Genomic DNA, 22,119 nt, shown 5'->3' with positions numbered 1-22,119 from the left:
TTCTGTGAGTCATTGGGTCAAACCCAGTTACTTTTCTTAGTGTCCATGTCCAGAAAGACATGGAACTCTGATTGCCATGTCCTGAATCTAAAAGCACCTCTGTAGCAGTCTATAGCTTTCTAGCATAATACTTGGCACACATCTCTTTCCATATTTTAAAATATGGAAATTCCTGAATAGATTGTTTTCAAGACACTGAGAATTGCCATTAGAATGGTGAATGGTAAGAGGATAGGAAAATCCCACAGGATAGGAAAATAACACACAAAACTTCTGGCATGAAGGTAGGATAAGATATTCTAGAAGGTATCCTAGTCTGGGAGAAGAGAACAAGAGATGTATCTAGAAACTCTACAATGAAGTAAGGAGGTGAGTGAGCTGCAAAGAGTTTGCAGAATACAGGGAAATGGGGAAGTTAGTAGCCAGTGCACTTGGAGAGGAGAACAAAGGCACCCCAGGGTTCACAGTAGGCTTGACCTATGGAGGTAATGCACTATGTGACTCTCTTGTTGATGAAACAACAACAGTAATAAAGGATTATTTTTTCTGGCACTCAAAAGCATGTTACATAGTACAGCCTTTGATTGATAGTAAAATTAAATTAATATTAAATAATCTTGAAATTACAATACTTCTCAAAGGGCTTTTGATTCTATAAATGACTGAAGTAAACATAATTTTAAAGTAAATTTGTAAAACTGAATTTAAATAAACTAAGTTGGAAAATCTACCTAACCATAGCCACTGCTACTTTGCCATACATGTTTTCTAATATTACCCAGTCTTCACATACTGCAATTATAGGTGGTGAAAAAATGCTCAAAACAAAGAAAATATGCAGATAAATTTGACTTCGTTCAAATTCTACTTTTTACCACATTTTTGAGAAAAGTTGATTCTGCAAATTTGTTCATGAAGGTAATGACAATGTTGTTAAAGGCATATCTTCCTTTCCTACCTTCCCACCTTTCCAACCTCTTTCTAATCTCTTTCTCATAAGCTGGTGTATAGGTGGACCTTGACAAAACTAGAATTGGAAAATTTTCTTGGCCTCCAACTCTGCAAGTAAGTGGTCTATTTATGATATGTAAATGGTCTTTCTCATTGCCCTACTGCTACTCTATCAAAAGGGAGATGGAAAACACTTCTTTGTAGGAATTGATTTTTTACTCTCTTCCCATTCCCCTCCCCCCCCCCCCCCCCCCTTTTTTTTTTCCTTCTCTGTTGTTTTGCTTCTTCTATTACATTTTTTTTTCTGGGTTTTTGCTGTTGCCTTTTCAGAGATCAAGGAAAAACTTTCTTCTTTGCTGTTTGTGCTTTCCTCTGAGCACAGGAGAGATTTTCTGAGAAGGATCGAAAATATAGCTCAAGTTTAGCAGATGTTAAGAGTCAGTTAGAGGTAACTAGATCTCTCTTCATTTTCTTAAACCACAACATGTTTTGACAAGTTATCCAGAACAAAGAAATCTTTCTTAACTGGTGTCCATGCCTGTTATTACAAGAGTGGTAGAGTATGCACTGCAGTGAAACACTTGGCAGTGTTATTCCTTGCTTCTGTGTTCAAGCATTTTCCTCTTTTTTTTTTTTTTTTTTTTGACTGATCTGCCTCTCAACTGAAAGTAATGTTTAAATATGGGCAGCTTCCAGGCCCTATTTCATCTCAAGCCTATTTGGCATTGCACTGTAGCTTCAAGATTTTCCAAGCAAGTCTAGAGGGACTTGAGTCCCTTAGTTTCAGTACCTGGTAAACAGCTTGTTGTGATTCCATTTTAAAATAAATGCTAAAGAAATGCTGACTTACTAAATATAACTTGATTTCACTGATGCTCTGAATTTTGTGTCTCTATCTTTCACATTCATTAATAAAATGTATCACACCACTATTCATAGCATTAATTTGTTCTTATGTGTGTAACTGATGTTTATGATTAAGAGAATGAAACCTAATAGCTCTTAAAATATACTTTTTTACTACCTGCTCCTGCTCCTGCCCTTTTTAGGACATGAATTTCGTTTCATTTGAATTTCACTTATGACAGACTATCACATATGAAACAGAAACCAATTCATGTTTTTATTATTAATTGCAATAATTGCCAGCAATAAATTTATTATGCTTATTTCTGAAAATGCCATATATTCATGTTCATAAGTCCTAGCTGATGAGTCTAATCAATGTAATTTTCAAAGTCCAAAGAAAATTACATTTCCTTAATTTGATAGAAAATTACATTTCCTTAATTTGATGGTTTAGCAAATTTTGAGAAATGAAGCTACTTATACTGATATGTACATAAGTGTTAAGAAGTTGTTTAACCTTATTTCCCATCAGTAGTACATAGCCATTTCTTGTTTTGAACAAAGAATTATGGCAACGTATCAACACTTCATAAAGATCTACTTTATATTTCATGATTGGTAAAGTGCATGCATAATGGTAGAAAATAAGCAAGATGAGCCACCCACCACACAGGATGAAAGATTTGAAGAACGTTTTGTCAATAAAGCAACAAAATATCCAACTTCAAGATTCAAAAGTTAATATCTTGAACCTGTATACCTAGCATCTAAATATTAAGAAAGTGTACACATTTTTGTTACATGTTTTGGTCTCTTTAATGACTTATTTAAAATGTATCATGCAACAGTTTACATTATGTGCACAATCTCTTGTGTTATACTATCATAGAATCATAGAATCATAGAATATCCTGAGTTGGAAGGGACCCTTAAGGATCATCAAGTCCAACTCTTGACACCGCACAGGTCTACCCAAAAGTTCAGACCATGTGCCTAAGTTCACAGTCCAATCTTTTCTTAAATTCAGACAGGCTCGGTGCAGTGACCACTTCCCTGGGGAGCCTGTTCCAGTGTGCAACCAATACAGTACTATACCAAAATACAGTACTATACTGTACTGTAATATACTAATCTCAAACTCAAGTTTAAAACATAGTATTGTAATGTACATCACAATATCCTTTGCCTGCTCAGCTGTTCTAAGCAGAGTTGTACCTTGGAACAAATCACATAGCAGATTTCCTCAGTTTTATACATTATTTTCACACTTTGTTCCTATGACCAACAGAAGAATTCATCCAGCCATGATGGTGAATATACAGAGAATACTGCAAACACTGAATAAAAGAAAATTTGGTGCATTTAAAGTGGATTTCCCTTCTTAGAAGAAATGAACTACAAAACAATCTTAACCTTTGCTTGGTAACTAAATGCAGTAATGTCCCATTTCTAATGTTTGTGTTATCTAAAGAAAAACTGGAGAGGAGTTATTTAGAAAGCCTCATTAGAAGTGATTTATTTACCAACCCACAAGTGTATAAATACCTTACCAGTACGTCTCAGCTGTACAAAGACTATTAGCTAAAAATGTGTGCTGAGATGTAACATAAGTTTAAAAAAAGCTGCACTCTTAAATGCACTATTTACATAAGTGGGTTCTAATTTACAAAACAACATATACAAGCTCATGATTCTTGAGCATTTGGTGTAGGTAATAAGTCAGAAGCTTAGTGGCTGAACAAAATATTCATTCTTCACAAAAGTACTCTCTTTTCAAGAAAAGTGTTGAAAATACGTCATCCTTGGGAAGCCATTTTATATACATTGAGAGGATCCTAATAAAAACCTTCTATCAGGAGTCTGAAGAATCACTAAAAACAGGATAAGATCAATACTGAAATAAATTGGATAGCAAACAATTTAACAAAATACATTTTAAAATATCAGTTATAGAATTTAAAATTAGATAGTTTTGTCTGTATATTTGGTTAGACACTGGGCAGTTGGAGAACAAGATTAATTTAAGCTTTTCCTTCGCAATCTTAAATATGAAGCCTGAACATGTAATATATTTCTATATGCATGCAATATATGGTTTGAATATTGATATATTCAATCAATACTCAATGTGTTCTAAGTATTTAACAATGTTCCACCACCACAAAGCAGTAATCAAGGTTTCAGGAGGCTGTGTTACAGAGTTGGAGCTCTACTGTCTGTACTTACTGCTCCCCCTGAATAATATAGCTGGCTTTTCTGTAACTTACTGGTGCTCAGCTCATGCTTAAAGAGTACTCAGATGAGGCTTAGTGAGATTCAAAGTACTCCCAAAACCTAAAATATTTGAAGTGCATTCCAGTGCTGTGTCTTTGGGCAACATGCTCTAGGTGGCCCTGTTTAAGCAGGGGGTAAGACCAGGTGACCTCTAGAGTTCCCTTCCAACCTAAGCCATTCTGTGATTCTCCCTCCGCTTACAGAACTAGTGTCACTAAACAGCAGCTAAGGACTGGGCTGATAATGAGATGGCTCTTTTGCCAAACTGCAAAGGTAGGTGTCAGCTGCATATCTTTATTGACAGTAAGTTCAAATTTACTTGGGAGATTAACCCATCTCTGAGGGTTCATCTGTTAGAAGACAATATCACTGTCTTTCTTTATTGTATTTGCAGTATTTTGCTATTTCTAATGCAAATTAAATATTACACCCCTATACTGGCAGATTGTCAGTATGCTGCTTGGTATTTTAAAACTTATGCATTTGGCAGTATAGTAGTAATTCAGAAAGTATCTGTTTTCTACAGCCAGACATTTTCTGAAGATTTTTGATGTTCGAGTAAGAGTCCTTAATATTTCAGGTTCATAAGCAAGAGCATGAGCAGAATTTGTGTATCTTCAGTTTTCCATTAGAAGGATGTACATCTTTGTTATTGTTTTTCAGGTTGGGAGATACTAAATATTTGACTTTAATAATATTTGAATATAACATTCATGTTTCAAAAATAGCTTGTTCTGGTAACTAAAGTACAGCATAACATCTCTCTGTTCACCATCATCAACAGTACATCATAACAGCATATCATCTCTGGATGATCAAGGCTGTTCTATACTGTATAAAGTATCTTTCATTCTGATGTTCTCATGATGGAACATCATGATGTTCTCATGATGGAATATGACCAGTGAAGAAAAATTAAAAAGGCAAGGGAGAAATTATACTAAGGGCTGAAAAGAAAACTGAAAAATCTGAATCACTGAAACAAAATTGAAAGGTAGTCTTCATAGAGACAATATATTTTTCCACCAATGTTGTAGCAGAGGGCCTAAGATTTTGGATTTGCCTAGTCAAGAAAGGTGAAGATATTAATGATAACTCATTGCAGAATAGAAAAAGTTAAATAATACAGCATCATTATTCATAAATAATTACCATTCAACTAAGAATGGAGGAACAACCAGGAAGAAAAGAGCAAGGGAAGGAATTACTTGAGGGGAGAAATACATTAAAAAGAGAACTGAGGAGACCTGAAAAAAACACAGTAGAAAAGCCTTCTTGCACAGCAGAAGTCACCACTAAAAAGTGAAAAGCATGTTATATAAGGCAGGAGCAAAGCTATCTATAATAATATATTGGAAGGAGATTAAAAAAATAAATTAAATATATAGAGCCATAGAAATGATCCACATATGTGAGAAATCTACAGTTGTCAGAAGAACCATGTAGGTCAAAGAGAGTAAGAAAAAATAATGAAATACAGGCTGCAAAAAGAAGTAGTCACTTAGTCACTAACAGCAAGAAGTGATTTCTACATAATGGCCAAATTGCAGTCTAGACTGCTGTTGGGAAAAGGTAGCACTGAATAACAGAAGCTTGGGAAAAATAGAGGAGGAGATTTTCTTTAAGGAGAAAAAGGTATAAGTCTGTGCAATATTTCTGAGGACGCTCCCTTTAATTAACAAATTTAGCAAGATCACAGAAGCATGAAAGGAGAAAAGATATGAAAGATGTAGGTATGGAAGTAGATACCAGCCTGGAGTCATGTTCACAACTGAGAAAACTGTTAGATTGCAAGGGAGAAATAAATCTTTTCAACTACCCCCAGAAAACACTGGGAGGGAAGAATAGCCAGGATGGTTAGAGAAGAGAGTTATTGATATGGAAATGGAGCAGTGGCCACAAGCATACATCAAAATGAGGGAGAAAAAGAAATTAGACTGAATTTGCAATGGTTAGGCATCCCTATGGAGTATCTGATGAGATAGATTTACAACTCTCCAAGCAAGCCGAGATAGCCCTGGCAAGGAGATGAATACCTGAATAGGTTCAGCTTGTACTGAACCTGTCCACTGACAGCAAGAGGCTATAGAAGCCCTAAGACAGTATTTGGGGATGTCACAATATTTGTTGTGTACCAGTGTGTCACAGTGCAGTCTTCCTTTGTGGCTTGGTTTCAGATGCTGAGCATTAAAGAGAACTACAGTTCTGTTTGAGGGGTCTTCTCGGCTTATGACCCAACTCCAGGAAAAGGCAAGTGCAAAGCATGCAAAGCCATACCCCTCTCTAGCACAGCAGTGCTGGGGCACTGCATATCTGACAGGAAAAACATGCAAAAATCAGCAACCTCCCTGAAGGAAGGGAAAGACACTGCAGAGAGCAAGGAGCAGTGTGTCTTTGGTACAGTCTTCCAGCCACAGGTAAGCACAGACCATGCTGCTGCAGAACAACCTGCAACTTTCTGGAGTCCTTGGGAGAACAAATTGCCCAGGGGCTGGGAGAATTCACACTACTCTTCAATAGGCGAGATGATGGCTATGAACAATAGCCATCAGCTATAGTAAGTGTATGCTCTGGGCAGTTCCTAAAGCTTTGAGAGTCTCATTACTGTCTCCTCTCCTGTAAAATTTTGCAATGTTATCCACAATACCTATGAAAAAGTATATCAGCAAGTGAAAATTCCTAATAAAATAAAATAAAATAAAATAAAATAAAATAAAATAAAATAAAATAAAATAAAATAAAATAAAATCTTTTTACCACCAAAAGGGTATACATGCAAAAATAAAAGCACCATTCTGGAACATAGCCTACTGTGTTTAGAGCACTGACTTATACATTTGAATGCCAAAGAAGGCTGAAAGTACTGAAAAATTCATATGCATTTTATGTGTGAAGTGGCAAATCAATTGACAATGACAATATGTGATAGATATGTGAATAAATTCTGGTAGTGGACATGTTTAAATATAATCAGAACTTGATGACAGCGAGTATACTAAATGCCCTGAACTTTGTAAACACAATGTGCAGAAATAAGGATGTTGCATATGAGTAATGTAGGCATGGGTATGGGTGAGGGACTTTGGAACTAAGTCAGTCCTGTTTCCCACCAGACAATTTGAATTCTGTCCTTACCATTGTACCCCTGGCTTGCTCCTTTGGCAGCATTTTTCAAGGAGGCTGTATGTCAATAAGGGTAATTTTGAATCAGATAACATATTTTACACTGGATAACTCATTAAACAATATTAATAGCTGGATATTATAATAACATTTACTTCCATCATTCTGAGAGAATGCAAACTTTCCTGAACTCATATTTCTTCTTTTTGCTGAGGGTGACAGGATATAGTGGAAAATTCAGCAAGTTTCCAGAATGCTAAAAGTAGCTTAAATAGTTTTAGGTACATCAAAACAACTTACATGCATGAAGTTTGCCAAGTAGACATATTTCATATTTACGTTGTGAGGATTATATATTTCAAAAAAACTATTAATTAAAAAATAAATAAATAAATAAACTGGCTCTTAGAAGATGAACATAACACTTTCGCAGGTAACAAGCATGTAAATAATCATTTTTATGGAAACATATGTAGGTAAATTTAAAAATGTATGTATAAGTATATGTGTATCTAATCCTGTACAAGCACTGATTTGATGAATGAGCTTGATCCATGCTGTATCTATTGGTATTTTTCAGTATATTTAATTTTAATTCATTTATTCATGGTTTTAACCTTTGTAAGAACATCAGTTATTTAAATGAGTAGAAGGTAAACCACATCAACAAAACTGCAGGGTTTAATGTTGAAGATAACTGACATGCATGAAGTCATTGTATTAAAATATTGTTTTTCCTATTGTTTAGCACAGATGGTGCTGGTAATTAATATTGTGCTATTTTTTCATCAGGGGATTCCCTGATTACAAAATTCACGCAGTATGTAATAAACTGCTACATTACTCTGTATGAATAAATGATTTATGATTTATATATTTATTAATGAGAAACCTATTATCCCAGATGCAAATTATGCTATGTTTCAAAACTTCTTAAGAGATATTTCTGGAAAAAATCATTTATTTTTATAAAATCCATACTCTGTGCAATACCACGTACTATCTAAGAGATCCTGTTTGAGATCCTTTTCTAAAGGCCTTATGCAAGTACTGATTATTACCAATAAACCACGATGAACATTAGAAATTGCACATCTGATTCTTCCTGCAGAGGACATTATATGTACAGAGTTAAGAATATTTTTTTCTATCTTTACCATATGAGGGTAAAATTTCTGTTCTGTGCACCATCTTTATTCCAGGGGTTTGTTGACAGCATATTTTTAAAACACTCATTGAAATCAAAGCATATATTCTATAAACTAGTTTCTAAATTGGAGTGTAAAAGCATGTTTGTGTGCGGATACCTATAGTTACTCCATCTTTGCTAAATATTGTACATTTTTTTAACTTTAAGTGCATTTTGCACTGTCACAAATATGTCCATGGGCAGTATGAGCAAATGCCAGGAAAATCCAGCTGTCCAGCGTTGGGCACTGATTTGACAAATCTCTGATCTGTAGAATGCTCAGCTTTTCCTACTGATGCAGACAACTGCCTTAGCATTTGCACTCCTTTCCCAACCTGCTAACAATGTTAGCAGTATTATCTCAATGGTAGCAGTATTATCGCAGGCCACTTTCTAAACAGGACACGCTGTCTACCCTCTGAAACTGCAAATACAGGAGCCTGCTGTCCTGTTTGGAGCAACTCCTGTGGTGAGTTTGGCAAGAATATGCAAGACATTCAAGAAACATGAAATATCCTTTAATCACCCACTAACTACTAACTGTACTAAATACTAACTGTAGCTAGTATAAAAAAACCCTCATACTAATTCTGCAGTATTCTACCCAGAAGTGGATTTTTATCAGCTGCCTGTAACCTCTTGTTTTTGACCACTTACATGCTACAGATACAGATCATAGTCTGTATTAGACACAAAATGCCCTGGTTTTCCAGAAGAATGTTTTCCTGAAGAATAACTTGAATTTTGTTTTTCTCAAAATGAGACTTTCCACCTGCTACTTTTTAACATCTTTATCTTCATCTCCTGATCCTAATCTGAAGACAGTGAAAACTTTGCTTGTGACAGTTTGAGATTAGGAAAAAAAAAAAGTATTTTCTTCATACCTGCTGGGCTGCCTGATGTGGATCAAAACCTGTGTTCCATAATAATTACATACGTGGGAACATTCATCTAGAGAAGGTTGGAACTTCATACTCTACCTGAGCCCCAATAAACATCCTACTCAAGCCCTTATGCTTTTCCAAAACCTAAAAGAGGAAATCTCTTAACAGAATCTTTTTCAGTAACCTTCCCAAGCTTTGCAGTTGTACAGATTGTATTTCATTTCATTCATATGTAATTTGGACAGTACATTTTGAACCAAAAGGTTCAAACATGAACATGAGGTTCAAAACTCAACATGAGTTTTGAATAGGTCAGAAAAATGAAACTTAAACAGCCATATCAAAGAAAAATATGTTTGTCTTCTGAGTAAGGGTGCAAACAACAGCATCTACCTTCATGCTTCTACATGCTTCTACCTTCATGCATCTACAACTTCATGGTGCAAAAAATCGTATTTCTAAATCAGTTGATATTTTTCTGAACAAATTTGTGATTACTTTTACTGCAAAAATAAGTCATTTCCTGTATTCAACAGATTACAAGGGTATTCTCTTAAAAATATGTATTTCAAAAGCATAATGGATATAGTTTCTATCTCTGGCTTTAATTCTCAGATATTAATATACTTTGTTCTGGAGATATGTGCAGATGGCTATAAAATAGATGAATAATGTAATTAATAATTGCACTTAATCATTAAGAGTAAAGCAATAGAAAATTTGAATGTCCATCTATTCTGTACTATATCATCACCTTTAAAGTATAATTTTTTTTTTTTAAATCAATACCTTTTAGCTATTGCAAGTGTTATAATCACTTTAAATCAAATTGAGTGATGTTGGATATTATTTACGTTTTCATCAGGCTTTTTGCAGATTTCTTTCAAGGTTTCTGTATTGGTATGCATCACTAACAGGGAGGACAAAATGATGTAATTATAATGTAATTTGTAAGTAAACGCATGTTCAGTTTAAAAACGTGAAATTATTTTCCCCTTCAAATTAATACAATATGTCATATGCTATGTTTTACAATCTACAAATTTATTGTGACAGTGTTAAATTTGAAGAAACTCTCTGGGAGGGTGTTTTTTTTTGTTTGTTTGTTGTTTTGTTGTTGTTGTTTTTTCACAAAAATGGCATATACATTTATGGGAGTTCTTTAGAGTGCCTTGATTTGTTAAGCTACTATAACATGAATTAGAACATGAGAATGCAGAATATATATTTACCCCATAAACATCTTTTAAGAGAAAAGCAGTATTTCAAAACAGACTACTACTGATACAGTATATGGTATTTACATTGTTTTGTATGGAAAACAACACTGTTGTTTTTTTTTTTTGTTTGTTTGTTTGTTTTTTAAAGAAACATTTATCATGAAGCTATTAATTGATCCTGTTACCTTTTTAATGGAAAGATATTGCAAGTATAATAGTAGCTCCACTTGTAAACTGTCTTGCAGTTCTCAGCTCTCTATTAAATATTACTGTAATGTAAAATTTGATTGTTTCAGATTTTCAATAGAACAATTTAAGAAAGGACTAATAATTCCTGCAAGGAAAGCAGTAATACAGCTGGTACTGATCACCGAGACTCTTTTCTTAAAGTGGAAAATGAATTGCTTAGGATTTGAGCTTTCCACAGGATTTTTCTTTACTGTTTTCTGCATGAAAATATTTAATGAATATGGGAGGTGAATGTGTAAATATGCAGCTTTAAGCTAGTATAATAATCTTTCTTTCAAATTCATCTTTCAAAAATACAATGTTGACTAGTTGCACAAAGAATATTAGTCCAAATCATAGAGGATTTGTCTTAAATAAAAATACTTGAATCACATATTATCTAGTGCTTAATGAATCTGTATACAGAGGACTTATTTTTTGATAGTAGTGGAAGAATTCGAAATGTGTAAAATGAATCTGTGTACTATGATGTTTTCTACTTTATGAGTTTCTGCTTTGACTAGTTGCTCTAACTCTTACTTAAATATGTTTACTTGACCATACTTGACCCATGAGCAATAATTAGGGACAAAAGAAAGCATCATGGAAACAACATTTTATAGAAACTACAGAGTATTGGGGGGTCTTGCCATGGCAGACTTCTCTCATGCAAAATTCCCAATATACATCCTTTCACTGGCCACAGTTTAAAACAGGTCAGGATTATAACCATGCATCCAAAAGAACAGCTTAGGCCCAAATCTCCGATCCGTAATCTTCGATTCGTAATCTTCGATTACGAATTTGTAATTGCGACACGGGTAAGCAAATGTGCATGTGCAAATACAAATCAGGTCTTTGTTTTTAAAGTCATGTTTCAGTTATTTCACAATTAATTTATGATGGGATATTTTTGATATATACAGGATAATACAACATGAATGTAAGAAATTGTACTACTGTAAGAAACTGATACTATGGAATATCTGTTTAGTTTAACAAATATACATGTTTGGGGCATTATCTAAAAAAAAAAAAAAAAAAAAAAAAAAAAAAAAAAAAAAAACGTGATAAGGGATGCAATTCAAATAAATTAAAAGTTAATATTTTATCCAGGACTAAGCAGAAGCCTAGAGCTAAAGGTAAATGGCTTTTTGTACTTAGGGGAATAATAGTTTTAGCATTATTTTTATCCTTGGAATTGTACCATTAAAACTTCCTACATCATATTTGAATTTTCTTTTTGTTTTATTCTGCCAAGTATCATACCTCGGGATCAATAAGTAGATCATAAACTCCATTTATTTCATTGAGCAATTACAAAAGTGATCTATGGAAGCTGAAAATGTGGTAGTAGGATGTGAAGTAACATTTTAAATCTCTGTAAGTGACATCCTTATGGGGAAAAAAATAAAATAAAAAACAATGCTGGAGTTATGGATACTTCTGTTCCAAAAAAGTGATGGGAGTGAAACAAGTACAATGATTCAGAGTGATTTCATACCTTGTTGTCTACAGCTGTTATCCTTTACTTTTGGTGATACATTGCAGATATTCATTATTCTCTTTAGGGTATCTGCACAGCTCTGACCATATTTTAATCTGTATGCTGAACTTTTTACCCAGTACTTCAGTGTTTGACAGTAGCAGGAGCTATACATGAGGATCTAGGATAGCATATGGCCTGAGGTCCAGCTGGATGATTGAGAATGTCATTCCAGACGCAGGTTTGGATTGCTCAGTAATTAGCAACTGACTGTTTAATATTGTTAACTCATTTTTTCTTTGCAATTCATGTCCTGCTTTTCAAAATTCTAAAAGCACAAATTGTGTGAGTGCCAGCAAAAAAATAATAGTAATGAGCTCATTTCCATAGCGTTGGGCCCATTTTCATGCTGACTGATGATGGTTTCCAAAACTGAGTTTTACTGGCAAACAAGGTCCTGCTAGCATTGTCCTTCCAAATGCCTGGAGGAAATAATCCCAGGTTTCAAATGGAAAAATAAAAAATATGCTCAGTTCTGACTAGTTTTTAGCTTTACTAGGTTTTGATCTGCAATGGCCCATATGAAATGTAGCTTTGGAAAAAATGAATTTTACTTCGTTAACAGTTTGAAGTCATTTTGTTCCTGCTCATTAGATGCCACAGATTCAGACATTTGGGCTCCCCTTGCTCTCCCTCTCAGTGAGGCAAAGAGACTTACTGTGATTGTCAAATGTTGGCAACTATAAGACTTTGCCTTTTCTATTCCCAGGCTACAATCTGCCTCAGAACAAATCTGCAGTGGGAAGTTTTTCCTGGAGTGATTTGCACTTCATTGTTGAGGTATTTATGTAAAACAAGCAATGGCAAAGCCATACAGATGTGGCACCAACAGGGAAATATATTCAATGGCTGGTTCTTGTGTTTCACCTGAGCACAAAAAAATGTTACATCAAGAAAGACCATCTTCTTTTCCAATAGGCTGAAAACCTTCATCCATTATTTCTGGATTTGTCATTTTAGTGTCTTCATCCATTCTCCCCTCTAGTTTTGGAACAGTTGCCCTCCTTTGATATGCCAAAGGCAATCTTCCATCTTCAAATCCTATCAAGTCCTGCTCTGGAAAGCCTGTCTGAATACAGCAGGATATTTGTACCACTCCATTTGTGGTACACTGACCAGTGAATTTCTGTGTCACATTTACTCCATTCCTGTGTCTGAATCAAACTGCCCTGGAGCCACAGAGGATGGCTGAATTTGATTCTGATTCTGTTCAGCTCTCAACAAATAACAAACTATCAAGGTGAGTACATAAAGCACACAATGACATTCCTGATTCCAGGAAATTATATATATATTTTTTTCTCTGTCAGCAACATTAGCCAAAGGTTGAGTGTATTTATGGGCTTTTCATGCAAATATGTCATTGTGAATATATTCTACTACAAAAAAATATATATAATAATAATAATAATAATAATAATAATAATAATAATAATAATAATTTTCTGTACTTTTTCTTGGTTCTCTGGCACAATGGTAAAAATTCTCCTATTGTGCCTACACTGTAATTTCCACCCTTGAAAACTTATACTTTTTTTTTTTTTTCCTAATATAAACAGCCCCTTTGTAGCTCTAACCCAGGATTTGTAGTGAAAAAAAGAAAAAAAAAAAAAAAAAAAGTTTTATCCTGCACTGCAAGTTCAATATTTTACCTATCATCTCTTGCTCTTTAAGAGAAACTCTGATGTTCACTGAAAGATGCCACCAGTCCATTCTTTTTTTAAATTATCTTTTATTTTTTTTTTTTTTTTTTACTTTTTTTTTTTCATAGAATAAGAAGTTCAGTATCATACATGACTTAGTTGTCTCCCCATGTCTAGAGGAAAATTAACAGGAGAAGGAAAGGAGTGGGAGAACTTTCTTGGATCTATCACCACAAATTTCATCAATACCCTGTTGACCATACTGCTGCTGCTATTAATGCATTTTGAAGGCTAGAGCTGAAGTATACTTTTGGTAGTATACTTTTGGTAGTATACTTAGTATATTTTTGGTACAATATAACATGAAAATAGAAATTGAATTAGAATGGAGTGTGACTTGTTTCATGCTTGTTTCCAACACATCCATCTTGTTTCATGACACTAAAACTATTGGTTGCCTCATAGATTCCAAGAAAGCTACTACTGCCACATATCCATAGCGCTAGATTGCACATCTATGTAATCTGGCTGATCATATCGTGGGCCAAAAATCATTTAAGGACATCCATCAAAGCTCATGTTTCTTGTTTGGTTGCTTGTGTAGACTGAGTTCAGATTTTGTGTTATTCTTTACCTTCCCATATTTTCTATGTTTTTGCAAATTGAAAATATAGGAACACCACAGTTGCCAATCTCTCTTAATGGAACCTATGCAAGGATGTTTATGGGGAAGTCATCAAACCCAATTATTCTAAGAGTTCTTTGCTCGTCTACAACGTTTTGTTTCCCTGGTTTCTAAGGGTCTTTCTTCGTGGACTACCTACAGCAACTGTAGACCTCCATGCTAAGATTAAAACACTGGACACCTGATGATACAACCACACTCATTTCCAGACTTCCAGCATAATGAGGACATTGGGTTTACTGTTGCTGTCTTCAGGAAGATGAAAGTGGGTTGACACATAGGCTATGACACAATGATTGACACAATGGTTGACACAATGATTCTAAATATCAGTCAGCCTTTCCATTGTAGATGCTGCATACAAACCTGGACAAAGCATAAAATTCTTGTATTCAGCAAGCAGTCTGACAAATTCCTATAACAATCTACTGGAGTCTGGTTGCTTGACCAGATCAGATGTATGTTCAGATCCATAGCTTCTGCTGTAACTACATGGCCCAACATGAAGAGGGTATGCAACATGGAAGTGCACCCAGCACAGAAACTGAGAACCACTCCCAGCTTCCTTGGTATAGGTATCGCTGTACTACCTTGTGTCATATAACTGCATAGAGGATTGATCTTCAGCACATTAAACAGAAATCATATACTTCATGAAACCAGAATCTCTAAATTAAACAGTGTGAATACTTTTTTAGAAGGAGCAAGGAAATTACTCTAAGTAAAATTTACAAATCAATTGACAATTCATTTAGAGTTGTTTCCATTTATAAAATTGAAGATAGATTAATGTCAGGCAGCGCCATGCATGGATAAATTGCAATCAGATTGCACTGAATCTAGGCTTCTAAACTAGGTTAACATATGTGGTGTCCACTGATCTCAGCTTTTTGGCTACATGTAGATCTTCTATAAGGCCAGATCAGTACAGTGATTGATGAGAAGAAGCCTCATAAATCTTGCATTTATCATTTGAAAAAAAATCTGCCATAAGACAGAATTGTGTGCTGTGAAACACCCTTTTTCCTCCATGCTGTAGCTGTTGGCATTCTTTCCAGGTGTAAGAAGTGTTTACCCTACACTAAAATACAATGAAATCCTTCCAAGTATTAGTGCAGAAATCTTGCTTCCTAAACCAGTTAGAAAATAAAAATATATAGACTTTTGTGTGTAAAAAATCATGTACATGTTTAGTATAGTGCAACTTTCAGTACAATGTACCTACATATACAAAATAGCAGTATTAAAAGTAGCCACCTGTAGTTACTAAAATTATTATTATAGATTATGTACAATAACATGAGAATACAAACATCAGGTTTCACTGTAAAATTACATACGAGGCTTGTATTTTTAATTGAAAGGTATGATTTAGTTCTCGCTAAAATGTTTAATATGTTTTAAATATTTTATGTATGAGTTTAATGATGTAAATCCTCAAAGCTTTCAGTATAGTTTCTTATGGGAGGAATCTTTTTGATATAAAAGATCAACACTGCATTGCAAGCTTAATTAAACACTCTTTTACTAATAAAATTGTAGTGAATTTTGAAACTGCTAAAGACATTAAGGTTTTTGTGATTGAATTAAAAAGATTCAGTATTTTATTATAAAAGATGAGGAAGTTCTGTGATATTATGTAGTTCATGTAATCTGTGGGTTGTTTTTTTGTTTGTTTGTTTTTGTTTTTTCCTCCCAAATTAGGTAGGAAAGAGTTATTTTCAATGAAAATGTTATGCAATTGGAAATACATATCTTAAGCACTTTGAATATTTGCTATTAACTTACTTATTTAGGCTATAGATGTATGTAGAAAGGGCACAGAAAATTCATTCTTTACAGATAGTGTTTATCTGTTAAACAGAAAATTTAAGAGTTGATTTTTAATTTTTTAATTTTAATTATGGCTTCGACAGTTTATCTTATGAACAAGCAGTTGAATGTAAATATAACTATTTTTTCTGAAAAGCATCTTTACACATTTTGTTTTTGCAAAAAACATAAATTGTAATATACCACAAATATCCTCAAGTTCAGTTATGCTTAGAACTGTCAATCATTCTGAAGCAACTGAAAAACCTTCTTTGTTCTCTTTCTGCTATATAAAATCATATCCCAATATGATCACTAGTCATTTTTATACAGTGCTTTATTATTGCTTGAAAATCCAAACTGGAACACTGACATTTTATTTGCTTACTAGTAACATGCATTTCAGAACAGGCGCTAATTTTATATGGTAAAATGGCCCAAGTATGTATCAAGCTCATTGTTTTGTATCTGGAGCAGATGTTGTCACAAATATCATTATTTTTGTTTTTCCTGTCTTTTTTTTTTTTTTTTCTCTAGTATATGCCTGCCAGCTCATGAAATTTTTTAAAATTTCTTTCCCTGGTATTTTTAAAATGGAAGAGATCACCCTAATAAAGACAAAGATTTCCTAACAGCTAAATCTCCATTTGTAGTCTGTGTAGCAACTTTTCCCCCTCTGTTAACTGCGAGTGTCAACATTACCTTCTACAACAGCATAAATTGCTGATTTCTAGCATATGGACATGGAATGCCAGATATGTAGTGGCTTAGCTGAAGCATTAAAGAAATCTCGCATTGTTGCTGAATGCTGCTGCTTTCTAGGGCCAAGGAAATGAAGGATGTGAATTTTGTGTTAGAGAAACAACAGGAGAAAGGTATTTGGATTTTGGTAATATTTGAGAAAAAAAGGAGAAGAGGCAAAGTCCTAGCTCTCCACTAGCTCTCGTGCAATGCCAGGCTGCTATGGAGCACAGCTGAGTCCTTTCAAAATGTAAGTACATTTCACAGGAGTTGCATCGAAATAACAAAACATTACACATTGTAAATGAGGTGAACATATAGTCTCTAAATGTGAAGGGGGGAGCTAGGAAATATAACTTTGTATAAGATAGGAAAAGATAAACTGTTTGTAGGGAGCATGTATTGGCACTCAAAAAAAAACCTGTCATACTAGACAAAGTCTAAATATGCGCTACTAAGTTTGGCTTGTGTAACTATACTAAATAGGAGCCTACGACACTGAGTACATTGTTTAAAGACTACTTCAGGATGGTTAAGAAGAGGATGATATAATCTAAATATGTGATAAAAAGAGATTACTGGTACATATAATATTCCTCACTGGCAGGCATTCCTATCATGTCATATCAAAGTCTAGCAAAATGTTGAAAGTTAGAAATGTTATCTAGCATTAGCAGGCATTTAAGGAACGTCTCTTGAATATTTCCAGCATAAAAAAGTATTTCATGTGATGTAAATGAATGGTAATTTTCTGACTTTAAAAGAGAACTGTGCCAGTACATTTCAGCATTCTGGACCCAATTCTGCAAACATGGAGATGCTTTCAATTTGCTCTGCCTGCCTTCCCGCCTTAGATGGCTGCGATTGCAGCGAAATTAATCCATTTAAAAATCTGCGGCTTAAACTTAAGGATTTTCAGTTTTTTTCCCTCTCTCTTTTTTTTCTTAGAATATCAATAAGTTCCAATTGAAGAGCGGATTCTTTTGCAATTCAGGCATGTGCCGGCGATAACGGGCGAGTTGGCATGAAGAGAGGCAGAGATGGATTAATTATGCAGAGAACATGGAAATTCTGCTTATCATCGGCTAGCAAAGGAGCCCAGCTCACATAATCAGCAAACGAAGGGAGAGAAAAAAATAACAATGCAATGGCACCTTCCAGCCCATCATCAGGATTTTTTCTACCCCCTTGTAATTAAAAAATAACATACACTTATAGCCCTATCTCCTGTGCAGGCAAGGAGTGGATGTCCACAAAATAATTGCACTGGGATATTAGAGCTGGGAAGAAGGGCTGTCCATTCCTACTATCCCTTACCCTCTCCCTCCCTCTCTCTTCTGGCCTCTCCTAGGCACTTTCTTTCTGTCTGCATTCTGAATCAGATGCATGTCTCAGGTGACATCCTATCTCAGTGTCCATAAGTCCCAAACCTCACCCTTATCAAGATTCAAGCAAACATGTATATGATAAATATTTGAAGTGCTGAAGCTGTGGGGTTTTATCCTGATCACCTATGAGCTATCTGCTGAAAATCACTTTGATGAAAACCTTTCCAAGCAGTCTTTTTGAGTTACAAAATAGACTGATTAGAAGGGGGTTTTGTTGCTGTTCCTATTTCACTTTCGCACAGGGAAGATTATGCTACCTATAAAGTTGTTTTTTTTTCTTTTCTTTTCTTTTTATTCATCTTATGCTCTTTTATATATGAGGTTAAAAAAAAATAAAGAAAACAAAAGATTTATTGCTTAGATTAAATTATGATTGTTTAACAAGGTTCAGTAGGCATATATATAAGGCAAACTATGCAATAAGAAGAAATCTCTTGAAAAAAAAAAATTGAGTCTACATTTGTTATTGTTCAGTTTATTAACGGTATATCTCATGACTGCAAATGAAGATGCAGACAGTATATTTTACAGTTTTGCTCACTCGGAAGATCACTTTACAAATGTATTTTGTTGCTTTTATATCCATCCAATTTTTGCCCGTTGCTCTGCATAAGTTGTGCTCCCAGACCCAAAGAGGCCTGTGCCCCTCCCTCCAGATTCATTGGTCAGGAGGGGAAATGGAACAGAGAATGAAGCCCAGAACAACGACAATTATGCAAGTAGGAAGGGCGAGCAGTGGGCCAGGATTATAAAGCTGGCTGTCTCTGGAAATTTAATTTATTCATTGAGTTCCTCCAAAGCAAGGGACCAGTGTGGGGCGCAGTTTGCACACCAGTAAATGAGCTCCTGGGGACTTTGATGATAACTGGTTCTCTACTAAGTTTGTAAAAAAATGTTTAATCCCCATTTGGAAACAGCAATGAAGCTGGAAAAGAAAAATCTGATTCCATTGCAGAGTTACGCATGATAAGTCAGTAATAAATTTTCATCAGTATCCTTAAGAAAAGAAAAGCATTTACAAAACTGGCATCTTAAAGACAAGATACTGTTCCAAACTCTGCTCTGAGGCTCCATAGTATAAATCCAGAATAAATCCACTGAGCTCATTACATTATATAATCAAAGCAGTGCTAATGTATACATGCACACCGTCACACGCAGTTTTGGGAAAAGGTTCAAGAGAGTGAAGCTTATGGTATTTGTTACAGTAGAACACGACTCTGTCTAAAATCCTGTATTAAAATCACCTCTGTGAAGTTTCGTTTTTTGTTTTAGGTGAAACTGGAGGACACCACACCAAAGTTCTTCCCACACCAAAGGCGTGCAGCAGTGACATGAACTCCCCTGCAAAAGTCATGTCCAGTCTGAGAAATTCCCCAGTCCAATTCCTGTGTCTTCCAGCCACTACTCCCAGAGAAGATGCCAGCTAGTTTTATGTTCCCATCTGGGCATTTAAGTGAATAGGAAAGGGACTGAGACCTTCAACCATTCCAGTAACAACAGTATTTGGGGAGCTGACTGGCTCTGGAATTCAGTCCTATATGCCACTACCTGTTCTAGGGTAGTTGTAGAAAAGACACAGCTAGCTCCAAACTGATGGCAACAAAAGTTGTTTAGGTAGGGTTGTAATTTGCAACAAACAGAATTAAAAAAAGAAAAAGGAAAGGAAAAGGAAAAGGAAAAGGAAAAGGAAAAGGAAAAGGAAAAGGAAAAGGAAAAGGAAAAGGAAAAGGAAAAGGAAAAGGAAAAGGAAAAGGAAAAGGAAAAGGAAAAGGAAAAGGAAAAGGAAAGGAAAGGAAAGGAAAGGAAAGGAAAGGAAAGGAAAGGAAAGGAAAGGAAAGGAAAGGAAAGGAAAGGAAAGGAAAGGAAAGGAAAGGAAAGGAAAGGAAAGGAAAGGAAAGGAAAGGAAAGGAAAGGAAAAGAGAAAAAAGAAAAGAAAAGAAAAGAAAAGAAAAGAAAAGAAAAGAAAAGAAAAGAAAAGAAAAGAAAAGAAAAGAAAAGAAAAGAAAAGAAAAGAAAAGAAAAGAAAAGAAAAGAAAAGAAAAGAAAAGAAAAGAAAAGAAAAGAAAAGAAGAAAAGAAGAAGAAGAAGAACAAAGTACCCTCCAGATTCACAACGTATATTCAATGCAATAGATTGAAGTTAGCAATCAGTAATGCCTTCATTGCAGAGGCCACTGCTGGTCACCTGGCTGGGTACCAGAAGAAATCATTGTCAAGATCTAAAATAGCTACCAATACAGCCCATGAACCTGTAAATAGATCTGCACAGCCAGGCATATACACTCGTGCAGAGTTTCAGTTACTAGTTAACTTTGTGAGCTTCTTCTTTAGTGCTTCCTGGTATTAAGGTTTTTGTTGCTCAGCTGTGATAGAAACTTTGCATAGAGAGCATACTTCTATAATCTTTTACATTTCCTGAAAACAAGTTTCAACATCTTTCACAATAGGAGGTAGATAATAGAATTCTCAGTAACCGTAACAGTAAATGGATTTGTAATCTACCCATGATTAAAATTATTTTCATCATGAAGCAGAATTCTCATTATTGTTGCCATTTTAATATTATCAACTATAAAGTGTCTCAGTGATTGATACTATAGACAGCAAAACCCTATATTATGGTAATTAAATCTAAAATGAATCAGCCATCCCTATACGTCTTAGGATAGCACCTGATTATTTAAAAACAATTATATTGTGGTGTCACATAATGGTACATACCACTTTATGGAAGACACTGGTATAAAAACTGCTCAGGGTCAAAAAGTTGAACCACAGGCAAAGCAAACAGGAAGAAGAAAAAGATATGGACACCGTCAAAGAAACACTAAGAGAAATATCCTTAATTTTGAATAAAGAGAGTTTAAATTAAGTAAGAATTTCAGTCCAGTCTTTTCATAAACTCTATTTTTTTTACAGAGGTTTTACAAAATGGAACAAACAGATATTCAGAATGTAGGCATTTGGAACAAGGAGTTTATTTAGCTGAGTGTGTGCATATAAGAAAGGGGAAAAATCATTTGCCTTTTATCAGTTATTTCTTTGAAGAAAAACAAGTAATTTTGGGAACAAAACTAAACTGTTCCTTTTCATAAAAAGGTAGATACTCCCCCCCTCCATCAAGTTTAGTGCTATCTTAAATTGGGGGCATCTTGCGGATTAGTAGTTCTTCAAAGCAGATGTCAATACCTGGAAATGCTAAACTGGGCAAAAATATTTTACAAAAATATTTGTTCACCCTCTCCATATAAGAAGATTTTATAGGGACAGGAGCTTCTCAACCAGAAGAGCATTTATACCTTTTATCCCCTTAATCTTCTGCTGTTTTCAGTACATTTTCCCAGTGTCTGCTATTACAAGATACTTTTTTTCATTTTGGTGAAATTTTAGCACAAAAAATTCTTTAGTACCTCTGTTCATTTGCAGATTTCACCAGGCTTGCAGAAGCACACCTGTTGTGCTGTCTGGATTTCCTTTTCTGATCACAGGCTCCTGACAAAGAGGGGGGAAAAGAAAGATTTTTATCAAACACTCTTCACCGGACAATGAATTTTCTTCACCATTTGAATGTATCTGTGGAATGC

The sequence above is a fragment of the Aythya fuligula genome, chromosome 2 (assembly GCF_009819795.1).
Source record: "Aythya fuligula isolate bAytFul2 chromosome 2, bAytFul2.pri, whole genome shotgun sequence".
NCBI lineage: Eukaryota > Metazoa > Chordata > Aves > Anseriformes > Anatidae > Aythya > Aythya fuligula.
The sequence above is the reverse complement of the archived record's forward strand: the minus strand, read 5'-3'. Positions refer to the sequence as shown.